Genomic DNA, 26,300 nt, shown 5'->3' with positions numbered 1-26,300 from the left:
TAAAGCTGTCATTCCTTTCAACAGGAGTTGCTCTAGAGGGGCATTAAGATGAAAAACCTGAAACTGCTATTTCCTCAGTTCTTCCTAGTTCCCACAAACCTCTCATCATGCTTAATATGATGAGTCTAATGTTTAAACATATGTTTTGTTTCATAAACAATAGCCACTAAATACAGATTAACTACTTTGTGAACCCAAAAAACCTAAAACTCTCTATTCTATGAATGACTTAAGGGGGTTAAAAGAAAACCCCCTACACACATTCTCCACCTCCTATGCTAACTTTAGAACCTAATATCCTTCCACCACTGTGTGTGCTACAACTCCACTTAATCACAGACAAACAGGACATAATCTTTAACCACAAGAGTTGTGACCTATACAGTGCAAACTTCATTAACTAGTGGTTTTTTAAGAGGAGGCTAACAATGTGCAAAGCAAGTAAATACCTCACCCTGAACAACTGATGTTAAAGAAGGCAATGATCATGTGCCATAAGTCACAGACAGACACAAACATTAAGCTAGATGGTATGTCAGTGAGGCACAATAAGACATCTCCGTCACTTCATTCCATCAAGTTACTTGATAGTTCACTATATGGTAGACAGCAACTAGAAGATATCTGAAAAATGGAGCTATTTATTGATCTAACATGACAAGCCTACTTTTTTGCTTACTATAAACATAAATGTTCTATATATCTGGGGTTTTTTTCAGGTCCTGTTCTCAGCTGCTGATAAAACAGGCATTCTGATGAATTTTCCTTAACACATTCATGAAAACCAGAACATTCATGGCCACTGGAAACATTTATAAGTTAAAAACAATCTCATGGAGCTTCCCTGGTGGCTCAGTGGTTAAGAATCCGCCTGCCAATGCAGGGGACACGGGTTCGATCCCTGGTCCGGGAAGATCCCACAGGCCGCGGAGCAACTAAGCCCATGAGCCACAACTACTGAGCCTGCTCTCTAGAGCCCGTGAGCCACAACTACTGAGCCTGAGCTCTAGAGCCCACGAGGCACAACTACTGAAGCCTGGGCCCCCCCAAAGTCCATGCACCACAACTACTGAGCCCACGCACCACAACTGCTGAAGCCCACACACTCCAGGGCCCGCTTGCCACAACTACTGAAGCCTGCATGACTAGAACCCATGCTCCGCAATGAAGAGTAGCCCCCACTAGCCACAACTAGAGAAAGCCCGCCACAGCAACGAAGACCCAACACAGGGAAAAAGAGAAAAAAAGAATCACATGCAATAATTTTCAAAACCTGGCTGTCAATTCTGGACAATGAAAATGCACTGTTTTATTAGTCCTGTAATAATTAAGAAACTAACACAAAAGAATTTGAGGACAGGAAGAAAAGTTAAACCATGGTAAGGAAGCAGTACACTGCCTGCTCTGAGGAGATAAGGAAGTGGTAAGTATAAGAGTAAATTAGGCTACTGGGAAAATCTGGAGGGAGTTTGTATCATATCAGATCTCCTTCTTGGTCAGCAAAGCATAACACAAGGTGAAAAATAAGGCAGGTTTGGGAGTTTGTGAAAAATGGAAAAGGGTTTAACATACGTTACAGAAAATCTGACAAAGAATAAAACTGCTAAATACAATGACTTAAACAGGGTGAAAAAGAATTCACAATACTCAATTTCTAAACTATGTAGAAACCATTAACAGAAACTTGAGGTAAAATGTGATTGTTCTTCCCTGCTCAAAATCTCTGTCCACATCTCTAGTTTCATCTTGGGCCACTCACACCCCAGCTCTCTTTACCTACAAAAACTGTCACAAAAACAATTTTTTCAGATCTCTGGCCTTTCACACTCATTTTGTGCCGGACCTCTTGCTGGCTACTCTTTGCAGGTTATCAGAATAAACACTGCTTCCTTGGGGGTAGCATGGGTACCTTACAGACTAATAAGATCCTTGTTATCTACATATTACACACCTATTTTCCTTCAGGACACTTTGCATAACTGTAGTTAAGTAATTGTGTCATTGTTTAATGTCCATCCCCCATACGTAAGGACATACAAAGGTTTAAAGGAAAATAACTGAAAATTATATAACCACTCCCCCCAGCTGATTTATCTGTATGATTAACAGGCAAAAGAGACCTTAACGCAAAAATTATCATCAAAACAAAAGGTGTCATTCTAATCTTGCATGGCCCAAAGATAAACATGATGGGAATCTGTGGAAGTTTTCTTCTGACTACAAGTTTCTCAAGAAAGTAGAAAGCAAGGTCATCAGTTAAGAGTGAGGATGAGTAAGATGGTGGTGAGGCTGATCAGAGGACCAGGTGTGAAACAATAGTGAGAAAGTGAAGAAACTAGGCAAGTACAGTAAATGATTTCCAGACAATAATAAGGGCCCACTCTAAGGGCTATAGCCATGAATGTAAAGTGAAACTGGTATACATGGATGTGACTCCTCCTTTCAAGTTCAGCTGTTAAGTCCAAGTGCAGAGGAGGTAGACACTAGATTTAACCTGAACTGTAGTTTCACCAAGCAACTAGAACAAAGCAAGAAAAAGCAAGTGTGTACAAGAATATGATTTAAATGATCACATTAAGAAGGTATGGGGTAGTGAAAATGTGCTAGGACCAACAGAATGGACATCCCAGTGTAGTAAGGGTATACACTGAACTGGAAAGATAGAAGGTGGTAGTCCAAGAGCACTGTGAATGAAATTGAGATTACAGAAGGGTTGCAGTTACTGGTAACTAACAAGATCTAAAATAGCACTCAAAGTGCTGTCCTTGAATGACTGTCTGCAATGAGGGAAGTGTAGAAATTAAGAGTAACTGATTAGAAATTTACAGCAATTTGATATTGTCATGACAACCAAAGAGCATTTCGATTTCCTAGTATCTGATTTTGACTGTATTTTATCCAAAAAATCCACCAACGATGGATTGTAAATAAAAATATAATGGCCCTTTACAACAGACAGTTCAAGAAACATAGGTTAGAGTATGACTATGGAAATACGTGGCTGAGGTAGAGAAGAGAACAAAACCATTACGGGAACTGAGTGGGCAGTGTCAGAGGAAGCATCTATGCGTATATTGAAATGACCAAGAATTAAGACAAAAGTAATAATGGACAAAATGACACTAAGCAAGGAACAAAAATCATCACAATATAAAGGGGTCAGTGGCAGGACTTCCCTGGTGGCACAGTGGTTAAGACTCCACGCTCCAAATGCAGGGGGGGCCCCAGGTTCAATCCCTGGTCAGGGAACTAGACCCCACATGCATGCCGCAACTAAGAAGTCCACGTGCCCAGCTCACATGCCGCCAACTAATGATCCTGCATGCCACAACAAAGACCTGGCACAGCCAAAATAAATAAATAAAATATATTTTTTAAAAAACAAAAACAAAGCACAGCCACTCCTTGCAAGGTGAAGCAGTGCCCTCAGGGGAAAGCCAAACTGTTATTAGTATCAGAAGATAAAGGGAAAGTTCAGAGAGGAGGTTGAGAATATTGGTGACTTTGCTGATGATAAAACAAAGTGGAAGGAAGCTGAAGACGGAGGGGAAGAAACAGAACAGGGAATGTGCAGTGCTTTCTGGAGATTAGAGTGCAGGAAACGGGGTGACTAAGGAGTCTGGAGCTTCTTGTGATATTCATGAAACAAAAAACTTATGTAAAGCACTCAGTTTTTCTTTTCCATTCCATATAGTTAAAAAATTTGGTGCTGGTCATGACTCAGTAAAATGATTTCACAACTAATAGTTGGCAACCTGAAGCTTGAAAAACACTGTCTAGAGAAACATATGTGTCATAAAAGCACTGTTTTGTGATAGACAAAACAAAAACCAAACATCTATTAACAACAGAACGGTAAAATAAATTGTGGTAAATTCCTACAATGAAGGAGCATATATAGCAGTGAAACAAATAAAAGACCACTACAGGGCTTCCCTGGTGGCGCAGTGGTTGAGAGTCCGCCTGCCGATGCAGGGGACACGGGTTCATGCCCCGGTCCGGGAAGATCCCACATGCCGCGGAGCGGCTAGGCCCGTGAGCCATGGCCGCTGAGCCTGCGCGTCCAGAGCCTGTGCTCCGCAACGGGAGAGGCCACAACAGTGAGAGGCCCGCGTACCGCAAAAAAAAAAAAAAAATGCAGAGATTGTCAAACTGGATAAAAAATATCTAATTTTATGCAGTTTGCAAAAGATGTATCTTAGATTCAAAGATATAACAGGTTGAAAGAAAAGAATGGAAAAGGCTATACTATGCAAAGAGTAAACATAGGAAAGCTAAAACACAACATCATCAGACAAAACTGACTTTAAGAAATGTTGCTAGAGACAAAGAGGGACATTTCATAACGATACAAAGGAAATGACACCAGGAAAATATAAAAATTATAAATGTATACATTACTTATAAATATATATGCACTTAACAAAGGTCCAAAATATATGAAGCAAAAACTGACAGAATAGAAAGAAGATAATTCAACACTAACAGCTGCAGATTTCAATTCCTCATTCTAAATGTATAAAACTAGACAGAAAATCAGCAAAAATATAGAAGTTTTGAACATTATTCACAAACTCAACCCATAAGACACATACTCCACTCCTTGGGTGGTTACTGGCATATACAGCTGGGTACAGGGTAACCCCCCAACTAAGATGTGGTCTATAGGAAGAGTAAAAAGAGAAGTAATCAACTTTGATTTGAATTAGATAATGCTCATAGGAATACCGGTCTCAAAGAAAAAAAAAACAGAAATACAAACTTGGACATTATCAATATAAGCAGAGGTGATAGCTGAATATATCAGCTCATCCAGGGAGAAAACAGAGTGAACAGAGAAGAGACTAACAGTCTTTTTTAAAAATTGTGAACCAGGGGCTTCCCTGGTGGCGCAGTGGTTAAGAATCCTCCTGCCAAGGCAGGGTACACGGGTTCAAGCCCTGGTCCGGAAAGATCCCACACGCCGCGGAGCAACTAAGCCCCTGCGCCACAGCTACTGAGCCTGCGCTCTAGAGCCTGTGAGCCACAGCTACTGAGCCCACGTGCCACAACTACCGAAGCCATTGCGCCTAGAGCCAGTGCTCCGCAACAAGAGAAGCCACTGCAATGAAGAGTAGCTCCCGCTCGCCGCAATTAAAGAAAGCCCGTGTGCAGCAAAGACCCAACGCAGCCAAAACTAAAATAAATAAATAAATTTATAATTAAAAAAAAAACAACTGTGAACCAGCTGCTTTAGTCTATAAACTGGTAGGTAAGAAATTATCTTTGGAAGAAGAAAAACCACAAAGACATCCATAAAACACACCCAGAGAAGAAAGTCTTCCTTCTTGTAGTATACTCTTGGATGTTTAACAACTTCCAGTACGCTTAGAGGTGTGAGAAAGGGCCATGATAAGTGAGGTCTTATCTAAGATGAGACCACTATAGGGAACCCTCCTGAGGATTTTGACATAGCTATGTATAAAATCATTAAGTACCTAACATAAGAAAGTCTTGCCGTTCACACTTCTCATTTTAAGCCCTTGAACAACCATCGTTAACCATTCTTTAACACCACTGCATGAAATGACACAAAAATGAATGAATGAATAAACTGACACTGTATTGTCCTTCCTGATGCGGCAAATGCAAACAAGTCATTTGCTGTTACAAGTTTACTTACAGGCACTTTTTCCGTTGAAACCACAAATTGACACAAGCACATCCCACTAAGTGAAACTGCTTCTAGACAAGATTTTGCTCGACAGTCTACAAAATGGGGAACTCCTGCATCTTTATTTCATATCACCACCCTAGAATTGTAAGAAACACAAGCAGGTAATGCCTCAAACATGAGCTAGATGAACCAGTTAACTTACACTGCTTCCTGACATGTACAAGCCATAGCATTAGATAATTCATGAATTCCCACTTTGCTCTCTTGCACAAAACAAACAGCTTTCTATTTAGACAAAAAAGCAACTTTAAAGAGGGTTGTTTAAAGTTTGTCAATGTTTTACTGACAAAATAAGAATTCTTTTCTGCCCGTTTGAGTAGAGGCTATAACATTTTCCCTGTCACAGAAATTTAAGTTTAAAACAAAAAGTCTTACAACTGATCCTGTCTATTCCCTTGCAATGCAGGATTGGTCCAAACAGGTGACCTTCTACTGTTTTATCTAATCTAGCTTCAAGTACCAAGTGATAGGGCTTATACCAACCTCCCTTGAGAGATCACTATGTTCCAAATAGAATTTATAACATGTTTTTTTCCAAGATTTAGTCTACTGCAGCCATTCATTTTATTTAAAATTGATACTAAAAAGCTATCTATATCTGTGACCCAAAACCACCCAACATAAAAAGTCTACAAGAAACACAATAAAGATCAATCTTCATGTGAGTCTGCTCTTAATTTCAATGTTTAAATTTTTTAGTCATTTCTCTTCCCCCCAAAAAAATCTATACTCACAAATTTTCAAAACTAGTACATAGGCATCAGACCACTAAAAAACAAATTTGGGTACTGGGTTCTCTGCTCTTTAATTCAAAGCAGTCACACTCTCCTCTAAGTTTTGGGGGTTTTTGTTTTGTTTTGTTTTGTTTTTGCAGTACGCGGGCCTCTCACTGTTGTGGCCTCTCCCGTTGCGGAGCACAGGCTCCGGACGCGCAGGCTCAGCGGCCATGGCTCACGGGCCCAGCCGCTCTGCGGCATGTGGGATCTTCCCGGACCGCGGCACGAGCCTGTGTCCCCTGCACCGGCAGGCAGACTCCCAACCACTGCGCCACCAGGGAAGCCCTAAAACCATTTTTAAAAGACTAGGACAGACGTTATTTAATTCAGCTAATATGTATTAAGTACTTACTGTGTCAGGCAACATGCTAGCTTTGGGACTACAAAATGAAAAAGTCACGGTACTCAACTCAAGTGTAATAAAAAATAAAGATCTGTTGAAAACCTACTATTCAAATGTTTCAGGGCAATTAAAGACAGTAAGTAGTTCACACAAATGAACTGGCTGAGTACAAGTAGGACAGAATTAGGTAAGTACTACAGGAAAGTATAAAGAACTCTGGACATTCATAAGATCAGAACTAGAAAAAGTGTCTACAAAGAGGATAATAATTTAACTGGGTTGGAAAGATAAGAATGATTTCAATAAATATAAACAAGAGGGTTTCCCTGGTGGTGCAGTGGTTAAGAATCCGCCTGCCAATGCAGGGGGCACGGGTTCGAGCCCTGGTCTGGGAAGATCCCGCATGCCATGGAGCAACTAAACCCGTACGCGACAACTACTGAGCCTGTGCTCTAGGGCCCACGAGCCACAACTACTGAAGCCCTCGCGCCTAAGAGCCCATGCTCTGCAATGAGAGAAGCCACCGCAATGAGAAGCCTGCGCACTGCAACAGAGTAGCCCCCACTCACCGCAACTAGATAAAGCCCACGCACAGCAATGAAGACGAAACACAGCCAAAAATAAATAAATAAATTTATTAAAAATATAAAAAATAAAAACAAGAGTAACAGGGCTACTACAAAATCTTAACCTATATTCCATAATGAGAGACATGGGGGAAAAAAATCAAAGGAAACAAGAAAGGTCAAAGGTACTTGACTTAAAACCCAAGAAGGAACTTCAAAGTTTCATTTGAGTTACTTTAAAAGTTGATTACATTTAGATGACAGGTCTATTCTGGCAAAGACAATAATCCTACAGAAACAAAACTGCTGCCAGTTTTCATCAATGTCACTCTAAGCACTAACACAATATGGTAACAGCCATGAGATATGGTAATCCAATGTCTTTCAAATATGAAAATAAAAGTTCATAAAAACACCAGTTGTAAGGTGAGAAAAGGGAAATGCTGTGTCCACTGGCAAACTGATGTTCTCTAACATTGGTTTTCCTTGTTTGTAAAACTTCAGTTCTTGGTAGGATGAAATAAATGACACTTAAAGCACCTAGTACATAACAAGCACAAAGTCAAATTTCAAGAAATAGTGTTTTTTAATATTTTTATTCTCTCTTCTTCCTCTTCACTTCAAGTCCATCACAGAACAAACAAGTCACTTCTCTACAACCAAAGTCATGAGGATTCATTCAGGCTTTCAACACATATTTATTGAGTACCTAGTGTTAGCTACTACGCCAGGCACTGGGAAATATATGGTACATTCCTAATGGAACTTAGAGTCTAAGGGAGAGACAATCAAATAATCACACAAGTGAATAATCACGCAAATATTAAATTTATTTCTGCGGTAAGTCCTGCAGAGAAAAGGTATGTTGGCACCATGAAAGGAGAAAAAGAAGAGGAACGTAACATAGTCTGGGAGATCTAGGACGGCTTCCTGAGGAATAAATAGGAACCCACTGTTTCAAATAGGGAAGGCAGACATAGATTTAAGCTGATTTGTACTTTAAAAAGACCATTCTGGGTTAAGAATCCGTCTGCCAATGCAGGGGACACAGGTTCAAATCCCTGGTCCAGGAAGATCCCACATGCCAAGGAGCAACTAAGCCTGTGCACCACAACTACGGAAGCCCACGTGCTGCAACTACTGAAGCCCGCGCACCTAGAGTCGGTGCTCCGCAACAAGACAAGTCACCACAATGAGAAGCCCGCACACCACAAAGAAGAGTAGCCCCCGCTCGCCACAATTAGAGAAAGCCCACAGCAGCAACAAAGACCCAATGCAGCCAAATAAATAAACAAATAAATAAATATAAAAAGACCACTCTGGCTGCACAGTGGAGAATGGATGGAAAAGGAAGGTAAAAGTAAATGTCAGCTGAACAATTCAAAGGCAAGGCTAAAAATTTCAGTAACTCTAGACTGACTGTAGTGGCAACAGAGAGATATGGGTGAATATGAGAGATCATAGAGCAAATACGGGAGGTGAAAAAGGCAGGTATCGGGACTTGCCTGGTGGCACAGTGGTTAAGAATCCGCCTGCTAATGCAGGGGACACGGGTTTGAGCCCTGGTCTGGGAAGATCCCACATGCCGTGGAGCAACTAAGCCCGTGCACCACAACTACTGAGCCTGTGCTCTAGAGCCTGCGAGCCACAGCTACTGAAGCCCACACACCTAGAGCATGCCGCAGAGCAACTAAGAACATGTGCCACAACTACCGAGCCTGCGCTCTAGAGCCTGCGAGCCACAGCTACTGAAGCCCACACGCCTAGAGCCTGTGCTCCGCAACAAGAGAAGCCACTGCAATGAGAAGCCCGCGCACCGCAACAAAGAGTAGCCCTCACTTGCCACAACTAGAGAAAGCCTGCTCACAGCAATGAAGACCCAATACAATCACAATCAATAAATCAAGACAGGTATCAACGACAAGTTCTTGGTTTCTAGATTCTGCAACTAGACTGATGGAAGAACCAATCACTAAGGGAACATGAAAGACCTGTGTAGTGAATGGAGAGGGGAAAGGGACATCAAAGACTTTAGTATCAGGCATAGGGAGTTTAAAGTTCCTTTGATATGGAGGTTCTTTAAAAAACTAAAAAGAGAGTTACCAATATGATCCAGTAATCCCACTCCTGGGCACATATCTGGAGAAAACTAATTCGAAAAGATACATGCACCCCAACGTTCACTGCAGCACTATTTACAATAGCCAAGACATGAAAGAAACCTAAATGTCCATCGACAGATGAATGGATAAAGAAAACATGGTACACACGCACACGCGCGCGCACACACACACACACACAATGGAATATTACTCAGCCATAAAAAGAATGAAATAATGCCATTTGCAGCAACATGGATGGACCTAGAGATTATCATACTAAGTGAAGTAAACCAAAGATAAATATCATACGGTATCACTTATATGTGAAATCTGAAAAAAAAAACATACAAATAAACTTATTTACTAAACAGAAATAGAGCCACAGACACAGAAAACAAACTTATGGTTACCAACAGGGAAGGTGAGGGAAGGGATAAATTAGGAGGATGGGATTAACATATACACACTACTATATATAAAGTAGATAACCAACAAGAACCTGCTGTAGAGCACAGGGAACTATACTCAATATTTTGTAATAACACATAAGGGAAAAGAATCTGAAAAAGAATAGATATGTGTGTGTGTGTATGTGTGTGTGTGTGTATACATATATATATATATGTATACACACACACACATATATATAACTGAATCACTGTGCTGTACACCTGAAACTAACAAGACATTGTAAATCAACTATACTTCAATTTTTTTTTAAAGTACCTTTGAGACATGTAAAGAAATGTTGAGGAAGCACTAAGATATTTAATATTTAGATCTAATGCTTGGGAGAGGTGCGGATGGATTCTCCTGCCAATAATACTAAAATATCCTTGGCATTCCTAAGAAAACATGAAATAAAATCATGAACTGGAAAATTTCAAATCTTTGAGAATCAGTACCATTTTCTTCTATTTCTCTGCAGCTGACTCTCATCATACTTAAAAGTAATGACAGATGAAAAATAAAGGCAGCAAAGTAGAGAAAAAAAATAATTTAAGAAACCTGAATTCTAATCTTAGGTCTACCATTAACTATATAAATAAGGATGAGTATCTTTTTTCTTTAGTTCCTAATATACAAGCCTTAAAAGAAAAAAAAGATAAGAAGTAGGGAGTAAGGATACAGACTCTAATGGTTATTAAGGGCAACAAACATGTACACATGACAATGTTTACAGAATGCTTTAAAAACTCTAAAGCACTACACAGCTCAGACACCTCTCAATATATATACCCTGTATGGGTGCAGGAAAGCAGAACAGTTGTTTAAGTAGTATTTTAGTACTAATCTTACATTCTTGTAAAAATAACTGCAAATAATTCAGCCTTTGGCATGACTGGATCGATTGTTTGATGGCCAAGGATACAATCTATCTGTGGGGGGTAGGGTGGTGGATGTGTGCATATATGCTCAGTAACTATTAAAATCAAGCACTCTCTACTCTCTAGAAAATCAGCTAAGCATTTAAATGCATAACCCACCCCCAACCCCAACCCTACTCACAGTCAAAAATCCAGTATAATATAGTCAGCCTTCCCTATACTCCTTTCTTCCATATCCTCGGGATCTCCGTATCCTTGGCTCATGTAGTACTGTAATATTTACTACTGGAAAAAAAAATACCCATAAGTGGACCCACACAGTCCAAACTCATGTTGTTCAAGGATCAACTGTACTATTAACCCATTTTTAAGACAGGTACAAAGTTAGGCAATTTGCACAAACTCACAGAGCCAATACTGGAGTCAGAATTTTAACTAAAGCAACTCCAGAGTCCAAGTTCTTCCCTACTCATCACTCCAAAGTATAACCCACTTAGCACCATACCTTAAAATAATGTGTTCAATAAATATTTACTATTGGTGATAGTAATAATCAAAAAAAAAGTATGCTTCTGCTATAATTCTACTTTTAACACTGATTTTCAGCCAAAAATGCTTAAGAATATACTGCCAAAAACTGGAAGCAACCAAGAAGACATCCTTTAGTACGGGGGTCCCCAACCCCCAGTACTGGTCCGTGGCCTGTTAGGAACTGGGCCACACAGCAGGCGGTGAGCGGCAGGTGGGCGAGCAAAGCTTCATCTGCCGCTCCCCATCGCTCACATTACTGAACCATCTCCCCCCAACCCCATCAGTGGAAAAACTGTCTTCCACCAACCAGTCCCTGGTGCCAAAAAGGCTGGAGACGGCTGCTTTAGTAGGTGAATGAATAAATTGTTACATCGGGACAATGGAATATTATTCAGCACTAAAAATAAATGACCTCTCAAGCCATGAAAAGACACTGGAGAAACTTAAATGCATATTACTAAGTGAAAGAAGCCCATCTGTATGGGCCCAACTGTATGACATTCTGGAAAGGGCAAAACTATGGAGAGATAGTAAAACCACCAGTGGTTGCCAGGGATTTGCGGTAGGGAGAGATGGATAGGCAGAGCACAGAAGATTTTCAGGGCAGTGAAACTGTAATTGTGGAAACATGTCATTATAAATTTATCCAAATCCATAAACCACCAAGAGTGACCCCTAAAGTCAACTATGGACTCTGGGTGATAACGTGTTAATGTAGGTTCCTCAGTTGTAACAAATGTACCACTGGGGGGGCCGGGGGGGGGGGAAGACCGTTGATAATAGAGGAGACTATGCATGTATGGGGCAAGGAGTACATGGGAAATCTCTGAATTTACATTCAATTTTGCTGTGAACCTAAAACTGCTCTTAAAAAATTAAGTCAATTAAAATAAATAACTGAATAGTCTGTTAAAAAAAAAAATCAGAAGTTGCCAGAGGGTGGTGGAGAAGAGGGAGGAATTAACAAGATGAGATCTTCAGGGAAGTGAAACTATTGTTAGATACTATAATGATGGATAGGCATTGGTCCAAACCCACAGAACTGTTATTTCATGCTATTCAACAGAGTATTATCTCTTTTTCAACACAAAGAGTGACCCCTAATATAAACTTGAACTTTAACAATGTATCAATATTAGCTCATCAATTGTAACAAATGTACCAAACTAATGCAAGATGTTAATAACAGGAGAAACTGGGGAGGAGGGTTAAAGTAACTCTCTGTACTTTGTTAAATTTTTCTGCAAACCTAAAACTGATCTAAAAAATAAAGTCTATTAGGTTTTTTTTAATGCTGAGGAAACTTGTTGGCTTGGAGCTGCTGGGGGGGCCAACTCTGTCCTCATGAGAGGAAAGCCTGGCTGGAAATTAAGCCCACAAGTAAAAGCAATAAAGAGCCAGTATACAAGAAAGAAAAATAGTGCTCAGATTATATCAAATGAACTCCTAGATTCAGCTAGGCCAGATGCACACTGGAGTTACCACAGTTAAATTAACCTATTAAATCTCATTTTTGCTTTTTAAAAAATGCGTATGATCACACACACGTTTTAGTCATCTCCTGAATAAACAGCTTCACAGGAACTAGGGTCACAACATATAGAAAACCCTGTAGTTGGCGGCTCTCCTTGTAGACTTCATGGAAAAGGTAACATGAGCGCAATCTGCATTACCCTGGCCTTTACTTCTCAGCATCAGAAAACCAGTGCCTCCAAGTGGCACTACGGGTGCTGCTGGTCAATTTTAGCCACAGCATAAAATATTCAACCATGAATTAGCCAAGACCTCAATGTTTTCAAAAAGTTTCAAGGATTATTTTAAAAAGATAGAGTCAATTCCATTTTAAAAACCCACTAAAAGAATGTTTCTTTCAGTCACTAACAATTTTTAAAAAGAAATTGATAAATGTTTTATTGCTTATTTGTAGGCCTTTATAAAAGCCGTAATTTAAAAAGATACACAGAATAAAGTGGTCTACCCACACTGACAACGTATCTAAACAATTCTATTTAGGTTTTCAGAGCATTTTAATTATTTTTATTAATTATTGCTCATAGTTAACCTGGAATGTATAATCCTCATTTCTAAGAAAAGAATATGTAGGTCAATGGCCAAGTTATATTTAGATATATTTAGACAGATATATTTAGAACTGTTTCCAAATTTCCAACCTGCTTCTTAACCTAAGACTAGATCATGCTACACAAGTAGCCTCCTGTAACCAAAATAAAAGTTCTGAACACATAGATCTTTACAAAAGATAAAGTAGGTTATATATTTAAAAGATAAGGTTTTAATACAGATTCCTTTAAAACAGTTTCTGTAATATATTTGAAGTTTCTGTAATATATTTGAAGTCTGATTTTAAAATTCATTTTTTGTTGCTAAACCATTTACAGATAACCTGTTCCTGGGCAGCCAGAAAGGCCACCCATCACACACACACATTCGTGGGGAACCTGGTGCTAAAATTTGGTTTTGCCCACAAATATACAAGAATATATGTCCTGTGTAAATCAAGGCACATCTACATTTTACCCCGGAGAGGGTAAACAAGACTGCTCCTTGCTTAGACCCACAGTTTCTTTATATATATTTCCTTACAATTAGAATAAAATTTGAATTTTTTTTTTTTGAGGCTTACAAGGTATGTCTTGCTCAATCCTCATTTCAGCATCATTTTGTCTCTTTAGGCTCCAAAATCTTCAATTTTTCTGATTCAGGGTATTTTGCACTTGCTGTTCACACTGCCAGGAAAGCACTCCCCTAGCTCTTTTTCAGGCTGGCTCTCATATTTCAGGCATCAATTCAAATTTACATTACAAAGGCCTTCCCTGAATGCATTAAATGCATCCTCTCACCCATACCCCATTATTCTCTTTTTTTAAAGTGTCTAAAATTATCTTGCTTATTTATGTGTCTAGGTTATTGCCTATCTGCTTCATAGAATGTAAGACACAAGACGGCAAGGATTTTGTCTCCTTGATTACTATACCAGCACCACTAGAAAAATACCCAACACATAGGAGACACTTAATATTTCTTGAACATATACTTTTTTTTTTTTTTGGGCTGCGCCACACAGCATGCAGGATCTTAGTTCCCTAACCAGGGATCAAACCTGTGCCCCGTGGAGTGGACGCGCAGTCTTAAGCACTGGACCACCAGTGCAGTCCCGTTCTTGAACATATACTTACAGTCAGAATTTATTAAGCAAAAGACATTTTGCTAGGCCCTGTGGATAAGGCCCATATCACTTAAAAATTAAATGTTTTACTAAAATAGAATCTTAAGGACATCTTGATTTTTTTTTTAAGTGGACATTTTAAAATCTCACATATTTGTTAATAACGTCCAAACCATTAAAAAATTTTAAGTACAAACTCTGCTACAGTGCAGTTACTTCAGCACTGACTTTAACTACAAACGCATCATTAGCATAGCATGAGTCCTTTCAGATATGCATAATAATGATACAAGGCTTTAGAAATGATTTACTTATTTTTTCAAAACAGCAGCTACCAGATATGCAAATGCATGCCATATCTTTGCTTAGATCTATGGCTCAATTAGTACAAGCTAGTAATATTTAAATAACCAATACCAGGAATTCCCCGGCAGTCCAGTGGTTAGGACTCTGAGGAACTTCCACTGCAGGGAGCACGAGTTCCATCCCTGGTCAGGGAACTGGGATCCCACATGCCCTGCGGCATAGCCAAAAAATAAAAAACCCAAGTCACTTCATAATTTGGCTTCGCCCACAAATACACATCTTTTGTGTAAATCAAGGTATATCTACATTTTACACTCAAGAAGGTACACAAGACTGCTCCTTTGATAGTTCTCCCTAAAAACAAAACATCCTTTGTTTTAATTCATCTTATAGAAACCACACAACCACCATTTCTTCAGTATCTTTATATTTGAAAAAAATGGTATAGTTTTCCATACGCATTGACTTAACGTTATGCCCAATGATGTGAAATGGTTAATCAATGAAACTAAAAACTATGCCATGTAAGGAGGGAAAAGAGGAATTATTAAGCAAAGGAGCTGCAGTTTAAATAGCCTCACAGCAATCTAGTCTAAACGAATTTTTTATTTATTTATTTTTAAAATTTACTTATTTTCTATCTAATTACTTTTGGCTGCGTTGCGTCTTCATTGCTGAGCGCTGGCTTTCTCTCGTTGCGGAGAGGGGGGGCTACTCTTCGTTGCGGTGCACAGGCTACTCATTGCGGTGGCTTCCCTTGTTGCGGAGCACCGGCTTTAGGCACACGGGCTTCAGTAGTTGTGGGGCACGGGCTTAGCTGCTCCACAGTATGTGGGATCTTCCCGGACCAGGGATCGAACCCGTGTCCCCTGCATTGGCAGGCGGATTCTTAACCACTGCGTCACCAGGGAAGTCCCTACTTTTATTTTTTAATTTTTATTTGGCCACACCACACAGCTTGCAGGACCTTAGGTTCCCTACCAGGGACTGAACCCAGGGTCACAGCAGTGAAATCACCAAGTCCTAACCACTGAATCGCCAGGGAAGTCCCTAAACAAGTTTTCTATTTTTTTTTTTAATAGGCTTAGCTTCAAAATCTAAAAATTGTTAGCTGCCTTACAGTTCAAATATTCAACTATGCATGTTTATTACTGAACTTATGATTCAAAAATAATGCACTCTCCCAGCAGTAAAAATCAAATTGGACTGTTTCTATACTTTTGTTAAAATATTTACTTCTTACATGGATGAGACTTAAAAAAAAAAGTCATGAGACCACCAATAAGAATGTAGCTAACTCTAAGATAACAGAAGTTTCTGCTTTCGTGACAGTTATGATATGAAATAGATTATAGCTTGCGTCTACTGCTAACTCATTTTTTTAAGCAGTAGTAACTTCCCTAATATGTAATTGGGACCAAGGTTTAAAAAAAAAAATCCATGACATCAGTCACGGGTTTTTAAAACCACTCTCTTAGGTTTTTGTCAAAATTTGCCTACTCTACACCCAGAAACTTAAAAAAAGGCCTAAAGAGTTCTGAAGTTTTGCTTGGTTTTGTTTTTCAAATATAAACAAGAACAGGAGTCCAGGACCAGAGACAAATTGCAACCCGTGAAGATAAAACTAGAATGAAGCAGGGCTTTCAAAAAGTATTGTGTGCCTACTTCCTGCTGGTGTGGGCAACTGTCACAGAAAGATTATAATAAGATTCTACAGTGTTAGACAAGTTCAATATCAAAATAGATATTGTGACAATCTAATTCTAATGGTGGGAGAAAATCACAAAGCAGTAATCATCAAAAAAATTAGCACCTAACAATTATTACCTGAATTTTCTACTTGTGGCACACAAACACACTGCTGTAAGAGGGTGATTTTTAAAGCAAACCACACACACACACAAAGGACTGAGAACATTTAACCCCAAGAAATTAAGAGCTAACCTTATACATGAGGGAGAAGGGAAATAACACACCATGAGGAAAGCAATTTAAAAGATACAACTGGGGCTTCTCTGGTGGCGCAGTGGTTGAGAGTTCGCCTGCCGATGCAGGGGACACGGGTTCGTGCCCCGGTCTGGGAGGATCCCACATGCCGCGGAATGGCTGGGCCCGTGAGCCATGGCCGCTGAGCCTGCGCACCGCAACGGGAGAAGCCACAACAGTGAGAGGCCCGCGTACCGAGAAAGAAAAAAAAAAAAAAAAAGGGCTTCCCTGGTGGCGCAATGGTTGAGAGTCCGCCTGCCGATGCAGGGGACACCGGTTCGTGCCCCGGTCCGGGAAGATCCCACATGCCACGGAGCGGCTGGGCCCGTGAGCCATGGCCGCTGAGCCTGCGCGTTCGGAGCCTGTGCTCCGCAACAGGAGAGGCCACAACAGTGAGAGACCCACGTAACGCAAAAAAAAAAACCCAAAAAACAACAACAAAAAAAGATACAACTTACTGGTATAAATGTTTTACTCACCCTCCTCAGCCCCATTATATCACAATCTTCTTTGAAAACAGAGATTATGTTAATCATCTTCGGTTCGCTCACAGTTCCTAACACATAATATTTAACAAATATTGGTTGATGAATCGAATCATTTCTAAATATCACCAAGACCACTAATGAAATACATACCTTGTTTGCTTTATAGTACTAGTGACTTGTATATAAAAATATATTCTATTACAGAGACTTCTCTGGTGGTCCAATGGTTAAGACTCCGTGCTTCCACTGCAGGGGGCATGGGTTCGATCCCTGGTCAGGGGCTACATGGCAGCCAATAAATAAATTAATTAATTAAAATAGGGAAGTTTAAAAAATATATATATTCCATTACATAGAATCAGCATGATTTCTGATAGAGTAACTCCCCTTTTATCTTTCCAGATAAAAACATAAGACAAGGGCTTCCCTGGTGGCACAGTGGGTGAGAATTCGCCTGTCAATGCAGGGGACATGGGTTCGAGCCCTGGTCCGGGAAGATCCCGCATGCCACGAAGTAACTAAGCCCATGCGTCACAACTACTGAGCCCGTACTCTAGAGCCCGCGAGCCGCAACTACTGAGCCCACGTGCTGCAACTACTGAAGCCCGCATGCCTAGAGCCCGTGCTCCACAGCAAGAGAAGCCACCACAATGAGAACCTGCACACTGCAACAAAGAGTAGCCCCCGCTTGCCACAATTAGAGAAAGCCCGTACACAGCAACGAAGACTCAACACAGCCAAAAATAAATAAATAAATAAATTTATTTTTTAAAAAAAACATAAGACAAAACAGACACAACTGCTAACAGCCTAGTAAAGCTGCCTCCTTACATTGAGAACACTATATAAAGTGATTGTATATTCATAAAGATGCAAAACCAGAAACTATCTTAAGCCACATAACACAAATAATGTAAAAAGCAGTATCGTATCAAAAATCAAAATGAAGCCCCCTCTCCCCAGATATTCAGTTTTAGGAAGAGATTCTATGCATCTTTAACAGTGATGCTCTCAAACTGTTTGAAATAGAAAAATTAACCTCTTTTCTAATTTGTATACATAAATACTAAGATACTTTAACGACAACAGTATTCTTATCTTAAATAAGCACCATCTCAAAACAAATTCTGCTTTCGAAGGTCTTCTTTCAATTATTTGTCAGGATTCAGGGTAAGTTTTTCCACTGAGAAGTTGTAGCATGGATAATGTGGACAGTACAGGAATCAAAAATTGAAACTGAAATAAAAACATCTACAGGGCTTCTCTGGTGGCGCAGTGGTTAAGAATCCGCCTGCCAATACAGGGGACACGGGTTCAAGCCCTGGTCCGGGAAGATCCCACATGCCACAGAGTAACTAAGCCCGTGCAGAGCAACTAAGTCCGTGGGCCACAATTACCGAGCCCGCGGGCCTAGAGCCTGTGTCCCCAGCAAGAGAAGCCACAGCAATGAGAAGCCCACGCACCCCAATGAAGAGTAGCTCCCGCTCGCCGCAACTAGAGAAAGCCTGCGCGCATCAACGAAGACCCAACGCAGCCATAAATAAATAAATAAATTTTTTAAAAAAAGAAAGAAATTGGAGTGCAAAAGGTTTGGAGTACAGAAAGGGAACACTAAAACTTAATGCAGATGAATAGATGTGGCCTACCTGGAACTGAAATATAAATTGCAAGACTGCAACCACGGGAAGAGAGCAGCTTTGCTTGCTTGCCAGCCAACCTTTTCTCCACTGATATAAGCGCTATAAATAGGCCACGAGTGATAATGGCTGCTCAAATCACTTCATATTGCGGATACTACTACTGACGAGTATCTGGCCTAGCACCAGGGCTGTGAATAAACTAGCATTAAGTAAGAAGCCAAGGAAGTTACCAAATGCAAAGAATGCACCGTTGCTAATGAGAGACTCAAAAGCACCATCAGCGTAAATCAAGAATAATTTAAAATACAGGTTTCTAGATTTCCCTCTGGCCATTTTCTATCTCCCTCAGAAGACAGTACAAATAAAGAGGGGTCACCACATGCTGGAATCTGAGGTCCCCAAAATAAATACTGCCAAAATCCTATCTACTATACATGCCCTCAGGCTCAGAGAAAATTGTTTAGTGGATCGCAGTGGACATAAATAATGGGAAACCCTTGATGATATAATGCTGATTTAAGACTAAACTATGCTTCTGTGCTAGGTCAAAACTAAGGCAGACAAGATACTGCTTAAAATTCTAACCACACGAGGTTTTTGTTCTTAGTACAGAAAGGAAAACAGTCCTGTTTTCCTAGAGTTTTAGTCCATACCCAACTTCCCTATCCCCAACAATACCTTTCTCTAATTATAAGGCACCTAACAAAATGCTGACTCTGAACATCACAGAAGTTAATTTTTTTAAGCCAGACAACTCAGTAAAAAATAACTTCTACTGATCCCTTTCGTCAGTATCTGGTTTCCCTAATGTTAACCATGTCGATGAAAACTTGAATTTCTAGATCACCTAAACACAATCCTAGTTTATCCACATTCTTGGGAATGGCTGCTATAATAAGTTCTAACATTTAATTTTGTTGCTCTTTGGACAACAATCAGAACTAATTTACTAATACATGGACTTGTATTCCAGGCATAGGAAAAAGTTATTTTGTACATGAACTGGCAGTACAAAAATGAACATTCAAGTCTCCAATCATTTTCTTTTAATCTTAGAGACCCATTTAAGAAAAAAATGCTATTTTCCAATACCTAATTTTAAATTATTTTATAAAGAAATAAACTAACTCCATACTCTAGTTATTTTGTACAGTACTTTTTGTCCTACAGCCTACTTTTCTTCTCCACATTTCAGAGCCGGAAAGAAACTTAGAAATCATCTGGTTCCCTAGATTTGAGTTCCTTGAGCAGAAATTTCTTTTATCTTTGTACCCATCTCCACCTGGGCACCTGAGTGCTCAGTAAATGGGTTTTTAATTTAACCAGGTATAACTGCCCCCACATACAAATTAAGTTCTTCGAATAAATTTCTTTTTTCTTTTTTCTTTTTTTTTTTGCGGTACGCAGGCCTCTCACTGTTGTGGCCTCTCCCGCTGCGGAGCACAGGCTCCAGACGCGCAGGCCCAGTGGCCATGGCTCACGGGCCCAGCCACTCCGTGGCACGTGGGATCTTCCTGGACCAGCCTGCATCGGTAGGCAGACTCCCAACCACTGCGCCACCAGGGAAGTCCCAATTTCTACTTTTGATTAATCTTAACTAGAAAATACTCATTCAGGTAGTTTTTAAATTAAAGTCAAATTAGTAACTTAGGACTTACACCATCTATTGGCTATTTTAAGTGACAGAATCTGAGCAAAGAGGTATGAGGTATCTATCTGGAATAAAGACATAAAAGAGAATAGAAACAAAACTTAAAACAAACACTGTAACATAGAAAACAGACTTGTGGTTGCCAGGGCAAGGTGGGAGGAGGGGATGGAGTGAGATTGGGGTTATCAGATGCCCGCTAGTATTATGTGGAATGGATGGACAATGGGGTCCTGCTGTACAGCACAGGGAACTACATTCAATAACCTGTGATAAGCCACAGTGGAAAAGAACGTAAAAAAGAATGTATATATATGTACAGCTGAATCACTTTGCTGTACAGCAGACATTAACACAACATTGTAAATCAACTATACTTCAATAAAAAACACTCACTGTAAATTAACGCCACAAATTTTAAATAAGACAACCACCAAACCTGAGTCATACTGGTCACTTCACAGTATTTTTAAATCACAGTTACTATTATTGGTTTCTACTAATATGTTATGATAAATATGTACTATATATAATACACATTTTCTCTCCTAGCAGTTTAGGAATATAAGAGAGTAAAACAAGCAAGATAATTTTAGTTTCACCCAGCTCCTTCCTTTCATCACAGGGCCGGTAGGCTATGTGTGAAAACTGACTGAACATCAGTCCCACTTCTGCTAAGAGAAGATGTCCACACAGAAGCAGAAAACATATACTTCCCTAAGTTCAATCATTAGTTCTGAAAGAGTAAGGTAAGTTAGTTTCAATTAAAGATAAAGGCTCGGACTTCCCTAATGGTTCAATGGGTAAGACTCCGAGCTTTCAATGCAGGGGACCCAGGTTTGATCCCTGGTCAAGGAACTAGATCCCACATGCATGCCGCAACTAAGAGTTCACATGCTGCAACTAAGAAGTCTGCGTGCCGCAACTAAGACCCAGAGCAGCCTAAATAAATATTTAAAGAAAAATAAATAAAGATAAAGGCTAAAATAGGATTGAGAAAAGTTTCATGACACCAATCAAATTTAAACTTAAGACTGGAATTTGACAACTTAAGAAAAATAACTATCAAATTACTTTAGTCTGGCTGTCAAGAATCAACCCATAATAAAGAAATAATACCAACAAAACTTCTACTCAGTGAACTTAAGGATACAGAAAAATCTTTCAATGAATGTCTACCTCATCCTTCATATTCCCCTTAAAGAAAAAAATTAATAACCCACTAGCAGACTAAGGTACTTTTATAATCCTGGCCCTACCTTCCTCTACCCCACAGAGTTTACATCTATCCCTCTGTAAACTCAAGGCACTGGCCACACCATCCAAGATCACTGATACTCACAACTTTGCTTAGGCTGTTCCCTAGCCTGGAATGCCCACGTGTAAATCCATCTCAAACTCCAGGTTTAAATGTGTAAGTTCCTTCAACCAAGATATGCTTCAGGAGGTGAATAAATAAATAAACAGTGGTAGATCCAGACAATGGAATATTATTCGACACTATAAAGAAATGATCTACCAGGCCATGAAAAAACACAGAAGCAGCTCAGATATGTATTACTAAGTGAAAGAAGCCAATCTGAAAAGGCTACATACTGTATGATTCCAACTATATGACGTCACAGAAAAGGCAAAACAGTGGCAACAATGAAAAGATCAGTGGTTGCCAGGGGCTGTTGGGGGTAGGGTGGGGTGGAGGAGCGAAGGACAGGCAGAGCATTTTTAGGGCAGTGAAAATACTCTGTATGATGCCATAACGATGGATACATGTCATTACACATTTATCCAAACCTACAGAATGTCCAACACAAAGCATAAACAGTAATGTAAACTTAAAATTACAAAAAAAGTGTAAGTTTCTTTAGCATCAAGACCTGACAGTCATATTCACCACTAGAGCACCAGCAACTAGAGCACTACTGGCACACAGTAAGCAATCAATAAATTAGTGTTGTGAGAATAAAGAAGTTCCACCTGAATGTTTTGTTCTGTTTCCTCAATAGCTCTTCCCCTCTTCTATAGTCTCATAGCTTTTTACCCAGTTATCAATACATCTATTTCATTTTTACTTCTCAATTACACAAGAAACTTTATTTGGCCCTAAACTCTTTTCTAAAATAATACAGAATACCGAAATCAGTTGTGGTTCAAAAGAAAACACATTAATAGTACAACATTTTCCACCTTTTACAGATTTTCTTAAGTATTGTCAATTCAGTAGACAAGAATATACACTGTTTTCATGTTGCTAGTTACCTGGAGGAAAATTAAGATGATTTACCGAAGTTATAAACATACGGTCTCGGTCTCTACTGTGTGTGTGTGACACACACACACACACACACCAGTTCCAAGCTTTAAAAAGAAAAAACAAAAACATTCTAATCGCCCATATATCAGCTTTATTCATGCACACATTAAAATAAAACCATAAGACTGAAGATCCTGGCAAAACAATCCCTTGAATGAGTAACTACACCACCTCCCAGAAATTACTAGTCATACACTAAGGGCACTTAAGGTACCAATGTCATATATGAAACAGAAATCTTTGAAGGACAAACATTGAGCACTCAGTTCTCTCAGAACTGCATTAAATTAGAATCTAAAGCTAAACCTATCTTTCATCATGAAGACTATAAAACAAAAAGCATTTATGACACTTTCATAAATGCAATTAAGAGTAATATAAACTGAATTAGTGAGTAATGTAACAACTACACTGTGAACTTAATATGAAGCTAACAGTAGGGAAAGTTTCCAGTTTAGTCCATCTCATTTTTCACAAAATGATTCAGAAAAAAAAATTTTCCATTAGAAAATCATATTTAGCTGATACCTCAAGTATAATTACCTCGAAGTTTCTCCCTTCCTTTCATATTTTATCACCTATTTGGAAACTTTGTTAACATTATGAAAAAGATATAGTTTGAAGTTTTAAGATTACTGAAAAGCACTCTGAAAGAATCTGATTTAGAAATATCTAAAAATATTTTTATTTCTCATTTTATGGAACTGCATGAAATTTCATTAAGGTTCTTCATAAAGCAGCATACAGGTCATCACAGTAAATATCATCTTAGTTTCCTGATTTCAAACTTAATTCATAATTTTATTTATTCAGCACCTACTATGCATAAAGCACTCAATTAGGCATTTTATTAGCCAGATTATTTGGCCAAAATATTACACTTCCTACTAAAAAAGATCAGCATTGTGACTCCTCAGGACATCAGGTAATAATTGTAGGCCTCTAAAAATGCTTGTTAAATCAAAAGGCAATGCTCTTACTGAAGGAATCTTGATTGCTAGGATCAGCAACACCGCATTATAAAGTTAATAGCCTCCATCCTTAAACTATCCCAGGAGAAGAAAAGGAGTAATTCAAACTGTTAACTTGTGCCCAACGACACCACACAATAACAGCCTAAGCAAAACTGCCAGATGTATTTGTAATTAAAAGGTCCAACCTTGACAAAGCATCATCAGTGGGTTTTTCATCCTACTGGGTGGAAGGATTCAGAAAGCAGAAGCTCAGGCGAGAAACGAAAAGCACATCCAGCACAAACTGTTCAAGCGGTTCAATCTGGAACAAGTACAGACGTTCATTCCTTCAACCTGTGAGCATCTATTCTGTGACAGCGAAGAGGACGATTTAAAAGGGAGAATGAATGACGTGAAGTTCTGTTGGGGGTTGCTGCCCCAACAATACACTGAGATCGGTGCTACAATTAATAAAGTACAAAGTACGAAGTACTACTGCGGAAAAGAGGAGAATTCTCTCTGAAGAGAGTCAGAGAAGACGATGATCTTTAAGCTGAGGCTCGTCAGTTTACATCCTCGCCAGGTTTCTAAATAAAGTTGACAAACTGGCCAGAAGAGATCAATTTTGGAGACTGACACATCCCTCCCATTGACCGGAGGCCGAAGGTAGTGGAAGCACTGCCGAAACGCAGGCGGCGCCACGCCGGAGAAAGCCTTCCTCCCTTCTCCTAGGCCTCGGCAGCCGCGGTGCTGGGGCGGCCGCCCGGGCTCTCGAGAGTCGGGGCAGGTGTCGGCGCCAGATCCCGGCTCGCGGGGCCAGCACAGCTGGCAAAGCCGCCGCCGCCGCCGCCGCCGCCGCTCCCCCAGCGACCTGGGGCCCCAGAAAGTTGCGTGAAGACAACTCCAGTGCGGCGAAGCCGCTCCCCCGCGCGGCCCACGGGCTGCGGCACCTCCAGCCTCCTCTCCGCCGCCTGGTAAAGGAACCCGCCGGGCCAGGGAAGAGGAGGGGGGCTCGGCCCGCCAACTCGGCCGGGTCCGGAGGGCGCGAGGGTTACCAGCGAGCGAGCAAGCCAAGGGTCGGGCTGTTCTGCCCCTCTCGCTGGCCCCCACCCGGGCCGCGCCTCCCGCCACGCCCGGGCTCCAACACCCGGCGTCCGACAGCCCTGCCCGTCACGACCCGGACGCCCAGACGCCGCAGAGCCTCGCCCGCGGCCCGCGGCCCGCACCCCTCCGACTCAACCCGACCCTTCCCGGGAAGCAACCCGGGTCCCGCGGCTCGACCGGTAGCCGGCCGCGGCCCTGCGCCCCTTCCTACCTCACCTGCGCTCCGCGGCGGCCCCGCACCTCCTCGCTCGCTCCGCGCGCCCCGTCGGGGCACACACCGACCCCCTCCGGGCCAGGTCTCTCCGGGCCGCGGCGACTCTGAACGTCACGGCCACCGCCGCCTTCTCTTCCTCTGCACAAGCCCCGGCGGCGAGCAGGGGGTCGCGGTCAGAGCCCCACCGGGGCCAAAGCGAATCTCGCCGCCTCCGCAGCCTCCACCGCCAAGTCCCTTCACTCGCCCGAGCCGCCCGGAGAAAATGTCACCAGAGGCCGTTCCGCTCGGCGCCTCACTTCCGCCCGGAACCACAGAGCCTGAGCCGGTCGGCTAGAGGGGCCGCTGCGGCTGGGACCTCTAGGCACTCGAACGGGAGGCCCAGAGAAAGCCAGACAGCGCCATCTGGCTGGGCTGACCCGCGCTCCTACAGCTGCAGAGCGCCCGGCGTGGGAGCACAGGCTTCCTGGGCTTCTTTCCCGCTCTCCCTTCATCTGCTCAGTCAGCTCCCTTCCAGAAATTTCCCAAAGGGTCGGAAAGCCAGTCAATACAAGCCACGGACAATGCCCTAAGAAAAGGACGTCGCTCCATTTTCCGTTCGCTGCTCAGTACTCACCCCTCCTGAAGCCTTCCCGAATGAAACTTGTGGTGTCACTCCAGGAGGGACTGCGCTCCGTTCTCTCCCCACCTTTTCGCGGATGCCGACAGCTCGGCTCGGCGAGATTTGGCTGTGCTCCTCTCATGCAGTGGCATCAACATCCCGTTCAAGTTTCTGGATGAACCTTGCACGCCTCTCAGACCGATCGCCACCTGCTGGTGAGTCAGGGTCCCGCAGGGAGACCCCGCTCCGCCCCTACGCGCGATGCAGACGCCCCAAATTCCACCTCTGCAGTCACTCCTGATTTGCACCAGCGAGCCCTGAGTTTTCGACGCCCTTCGTTGAGGTCTGAGATCGTGAAGGAAACGTGCTGGACGCTTACCCGGAAGAAAGGTAAGGTGGGCTTAAGGAGAAAGAACAAACCTCATAACTCAAGATCTGGCCAAGGCTTTGCGCTCGCTAAAAACAGGGTTTTGAGAAATAAATGAATACATAAGGGCTTGAAG

At 41.3% G+C, this 26,300-nt stretch overlaps 1 protein-coding gene across 4 annotated transcripts in view; it reads right to left on the bottom strand.

Annotated features, from left to right (window-relative positions):
• The window catches only part of ARK2N (arkadia (RNF111) N-terminal like PKA signaling regulator 2N), a 70,929-nt gene extending 44,959 nt beyond the window's left edge, over positions 1-25,970 (bottom strand). For 2 of the 4 annotated variants that reach the window (XM_030867841.2, XM_030867845.2), the window contains exon 1: positions 25,202-25,489. The gene's annotated coding sequence lies outside the window, so the exon portion shown is untranslated. Of the gene's footprint in view, positions 1-24,087; positions 24,207-25,201; positions 25,490-25,812 lie in introns of those variants that run through there. The other 2 variants (XM_030867844.2, XM_030867843.2) reach the window with 2 other exon arrangements.
• Between the last annotated feature and the right edge of the window lie 330 nt (positions 25,971-26,300).

This window comes from Globicephala melas, chromosome 13, assembly GCF_963455315.2.
Source record: "Globicephala melas chromosome 13, mGloMel1.2, whole genome shotgun sequence".
NCBI classification, from domain to species: Eukaryota; Metazoa; Chordata; class Mammalia; order Artiodactyla; family Delphinidae; genus Globicephala; species Globicephala melas.
Note: the sequence above shows the minus strand (reverse complement) of the source record. Positions and strands in the feature narration are given on the sequence as shown.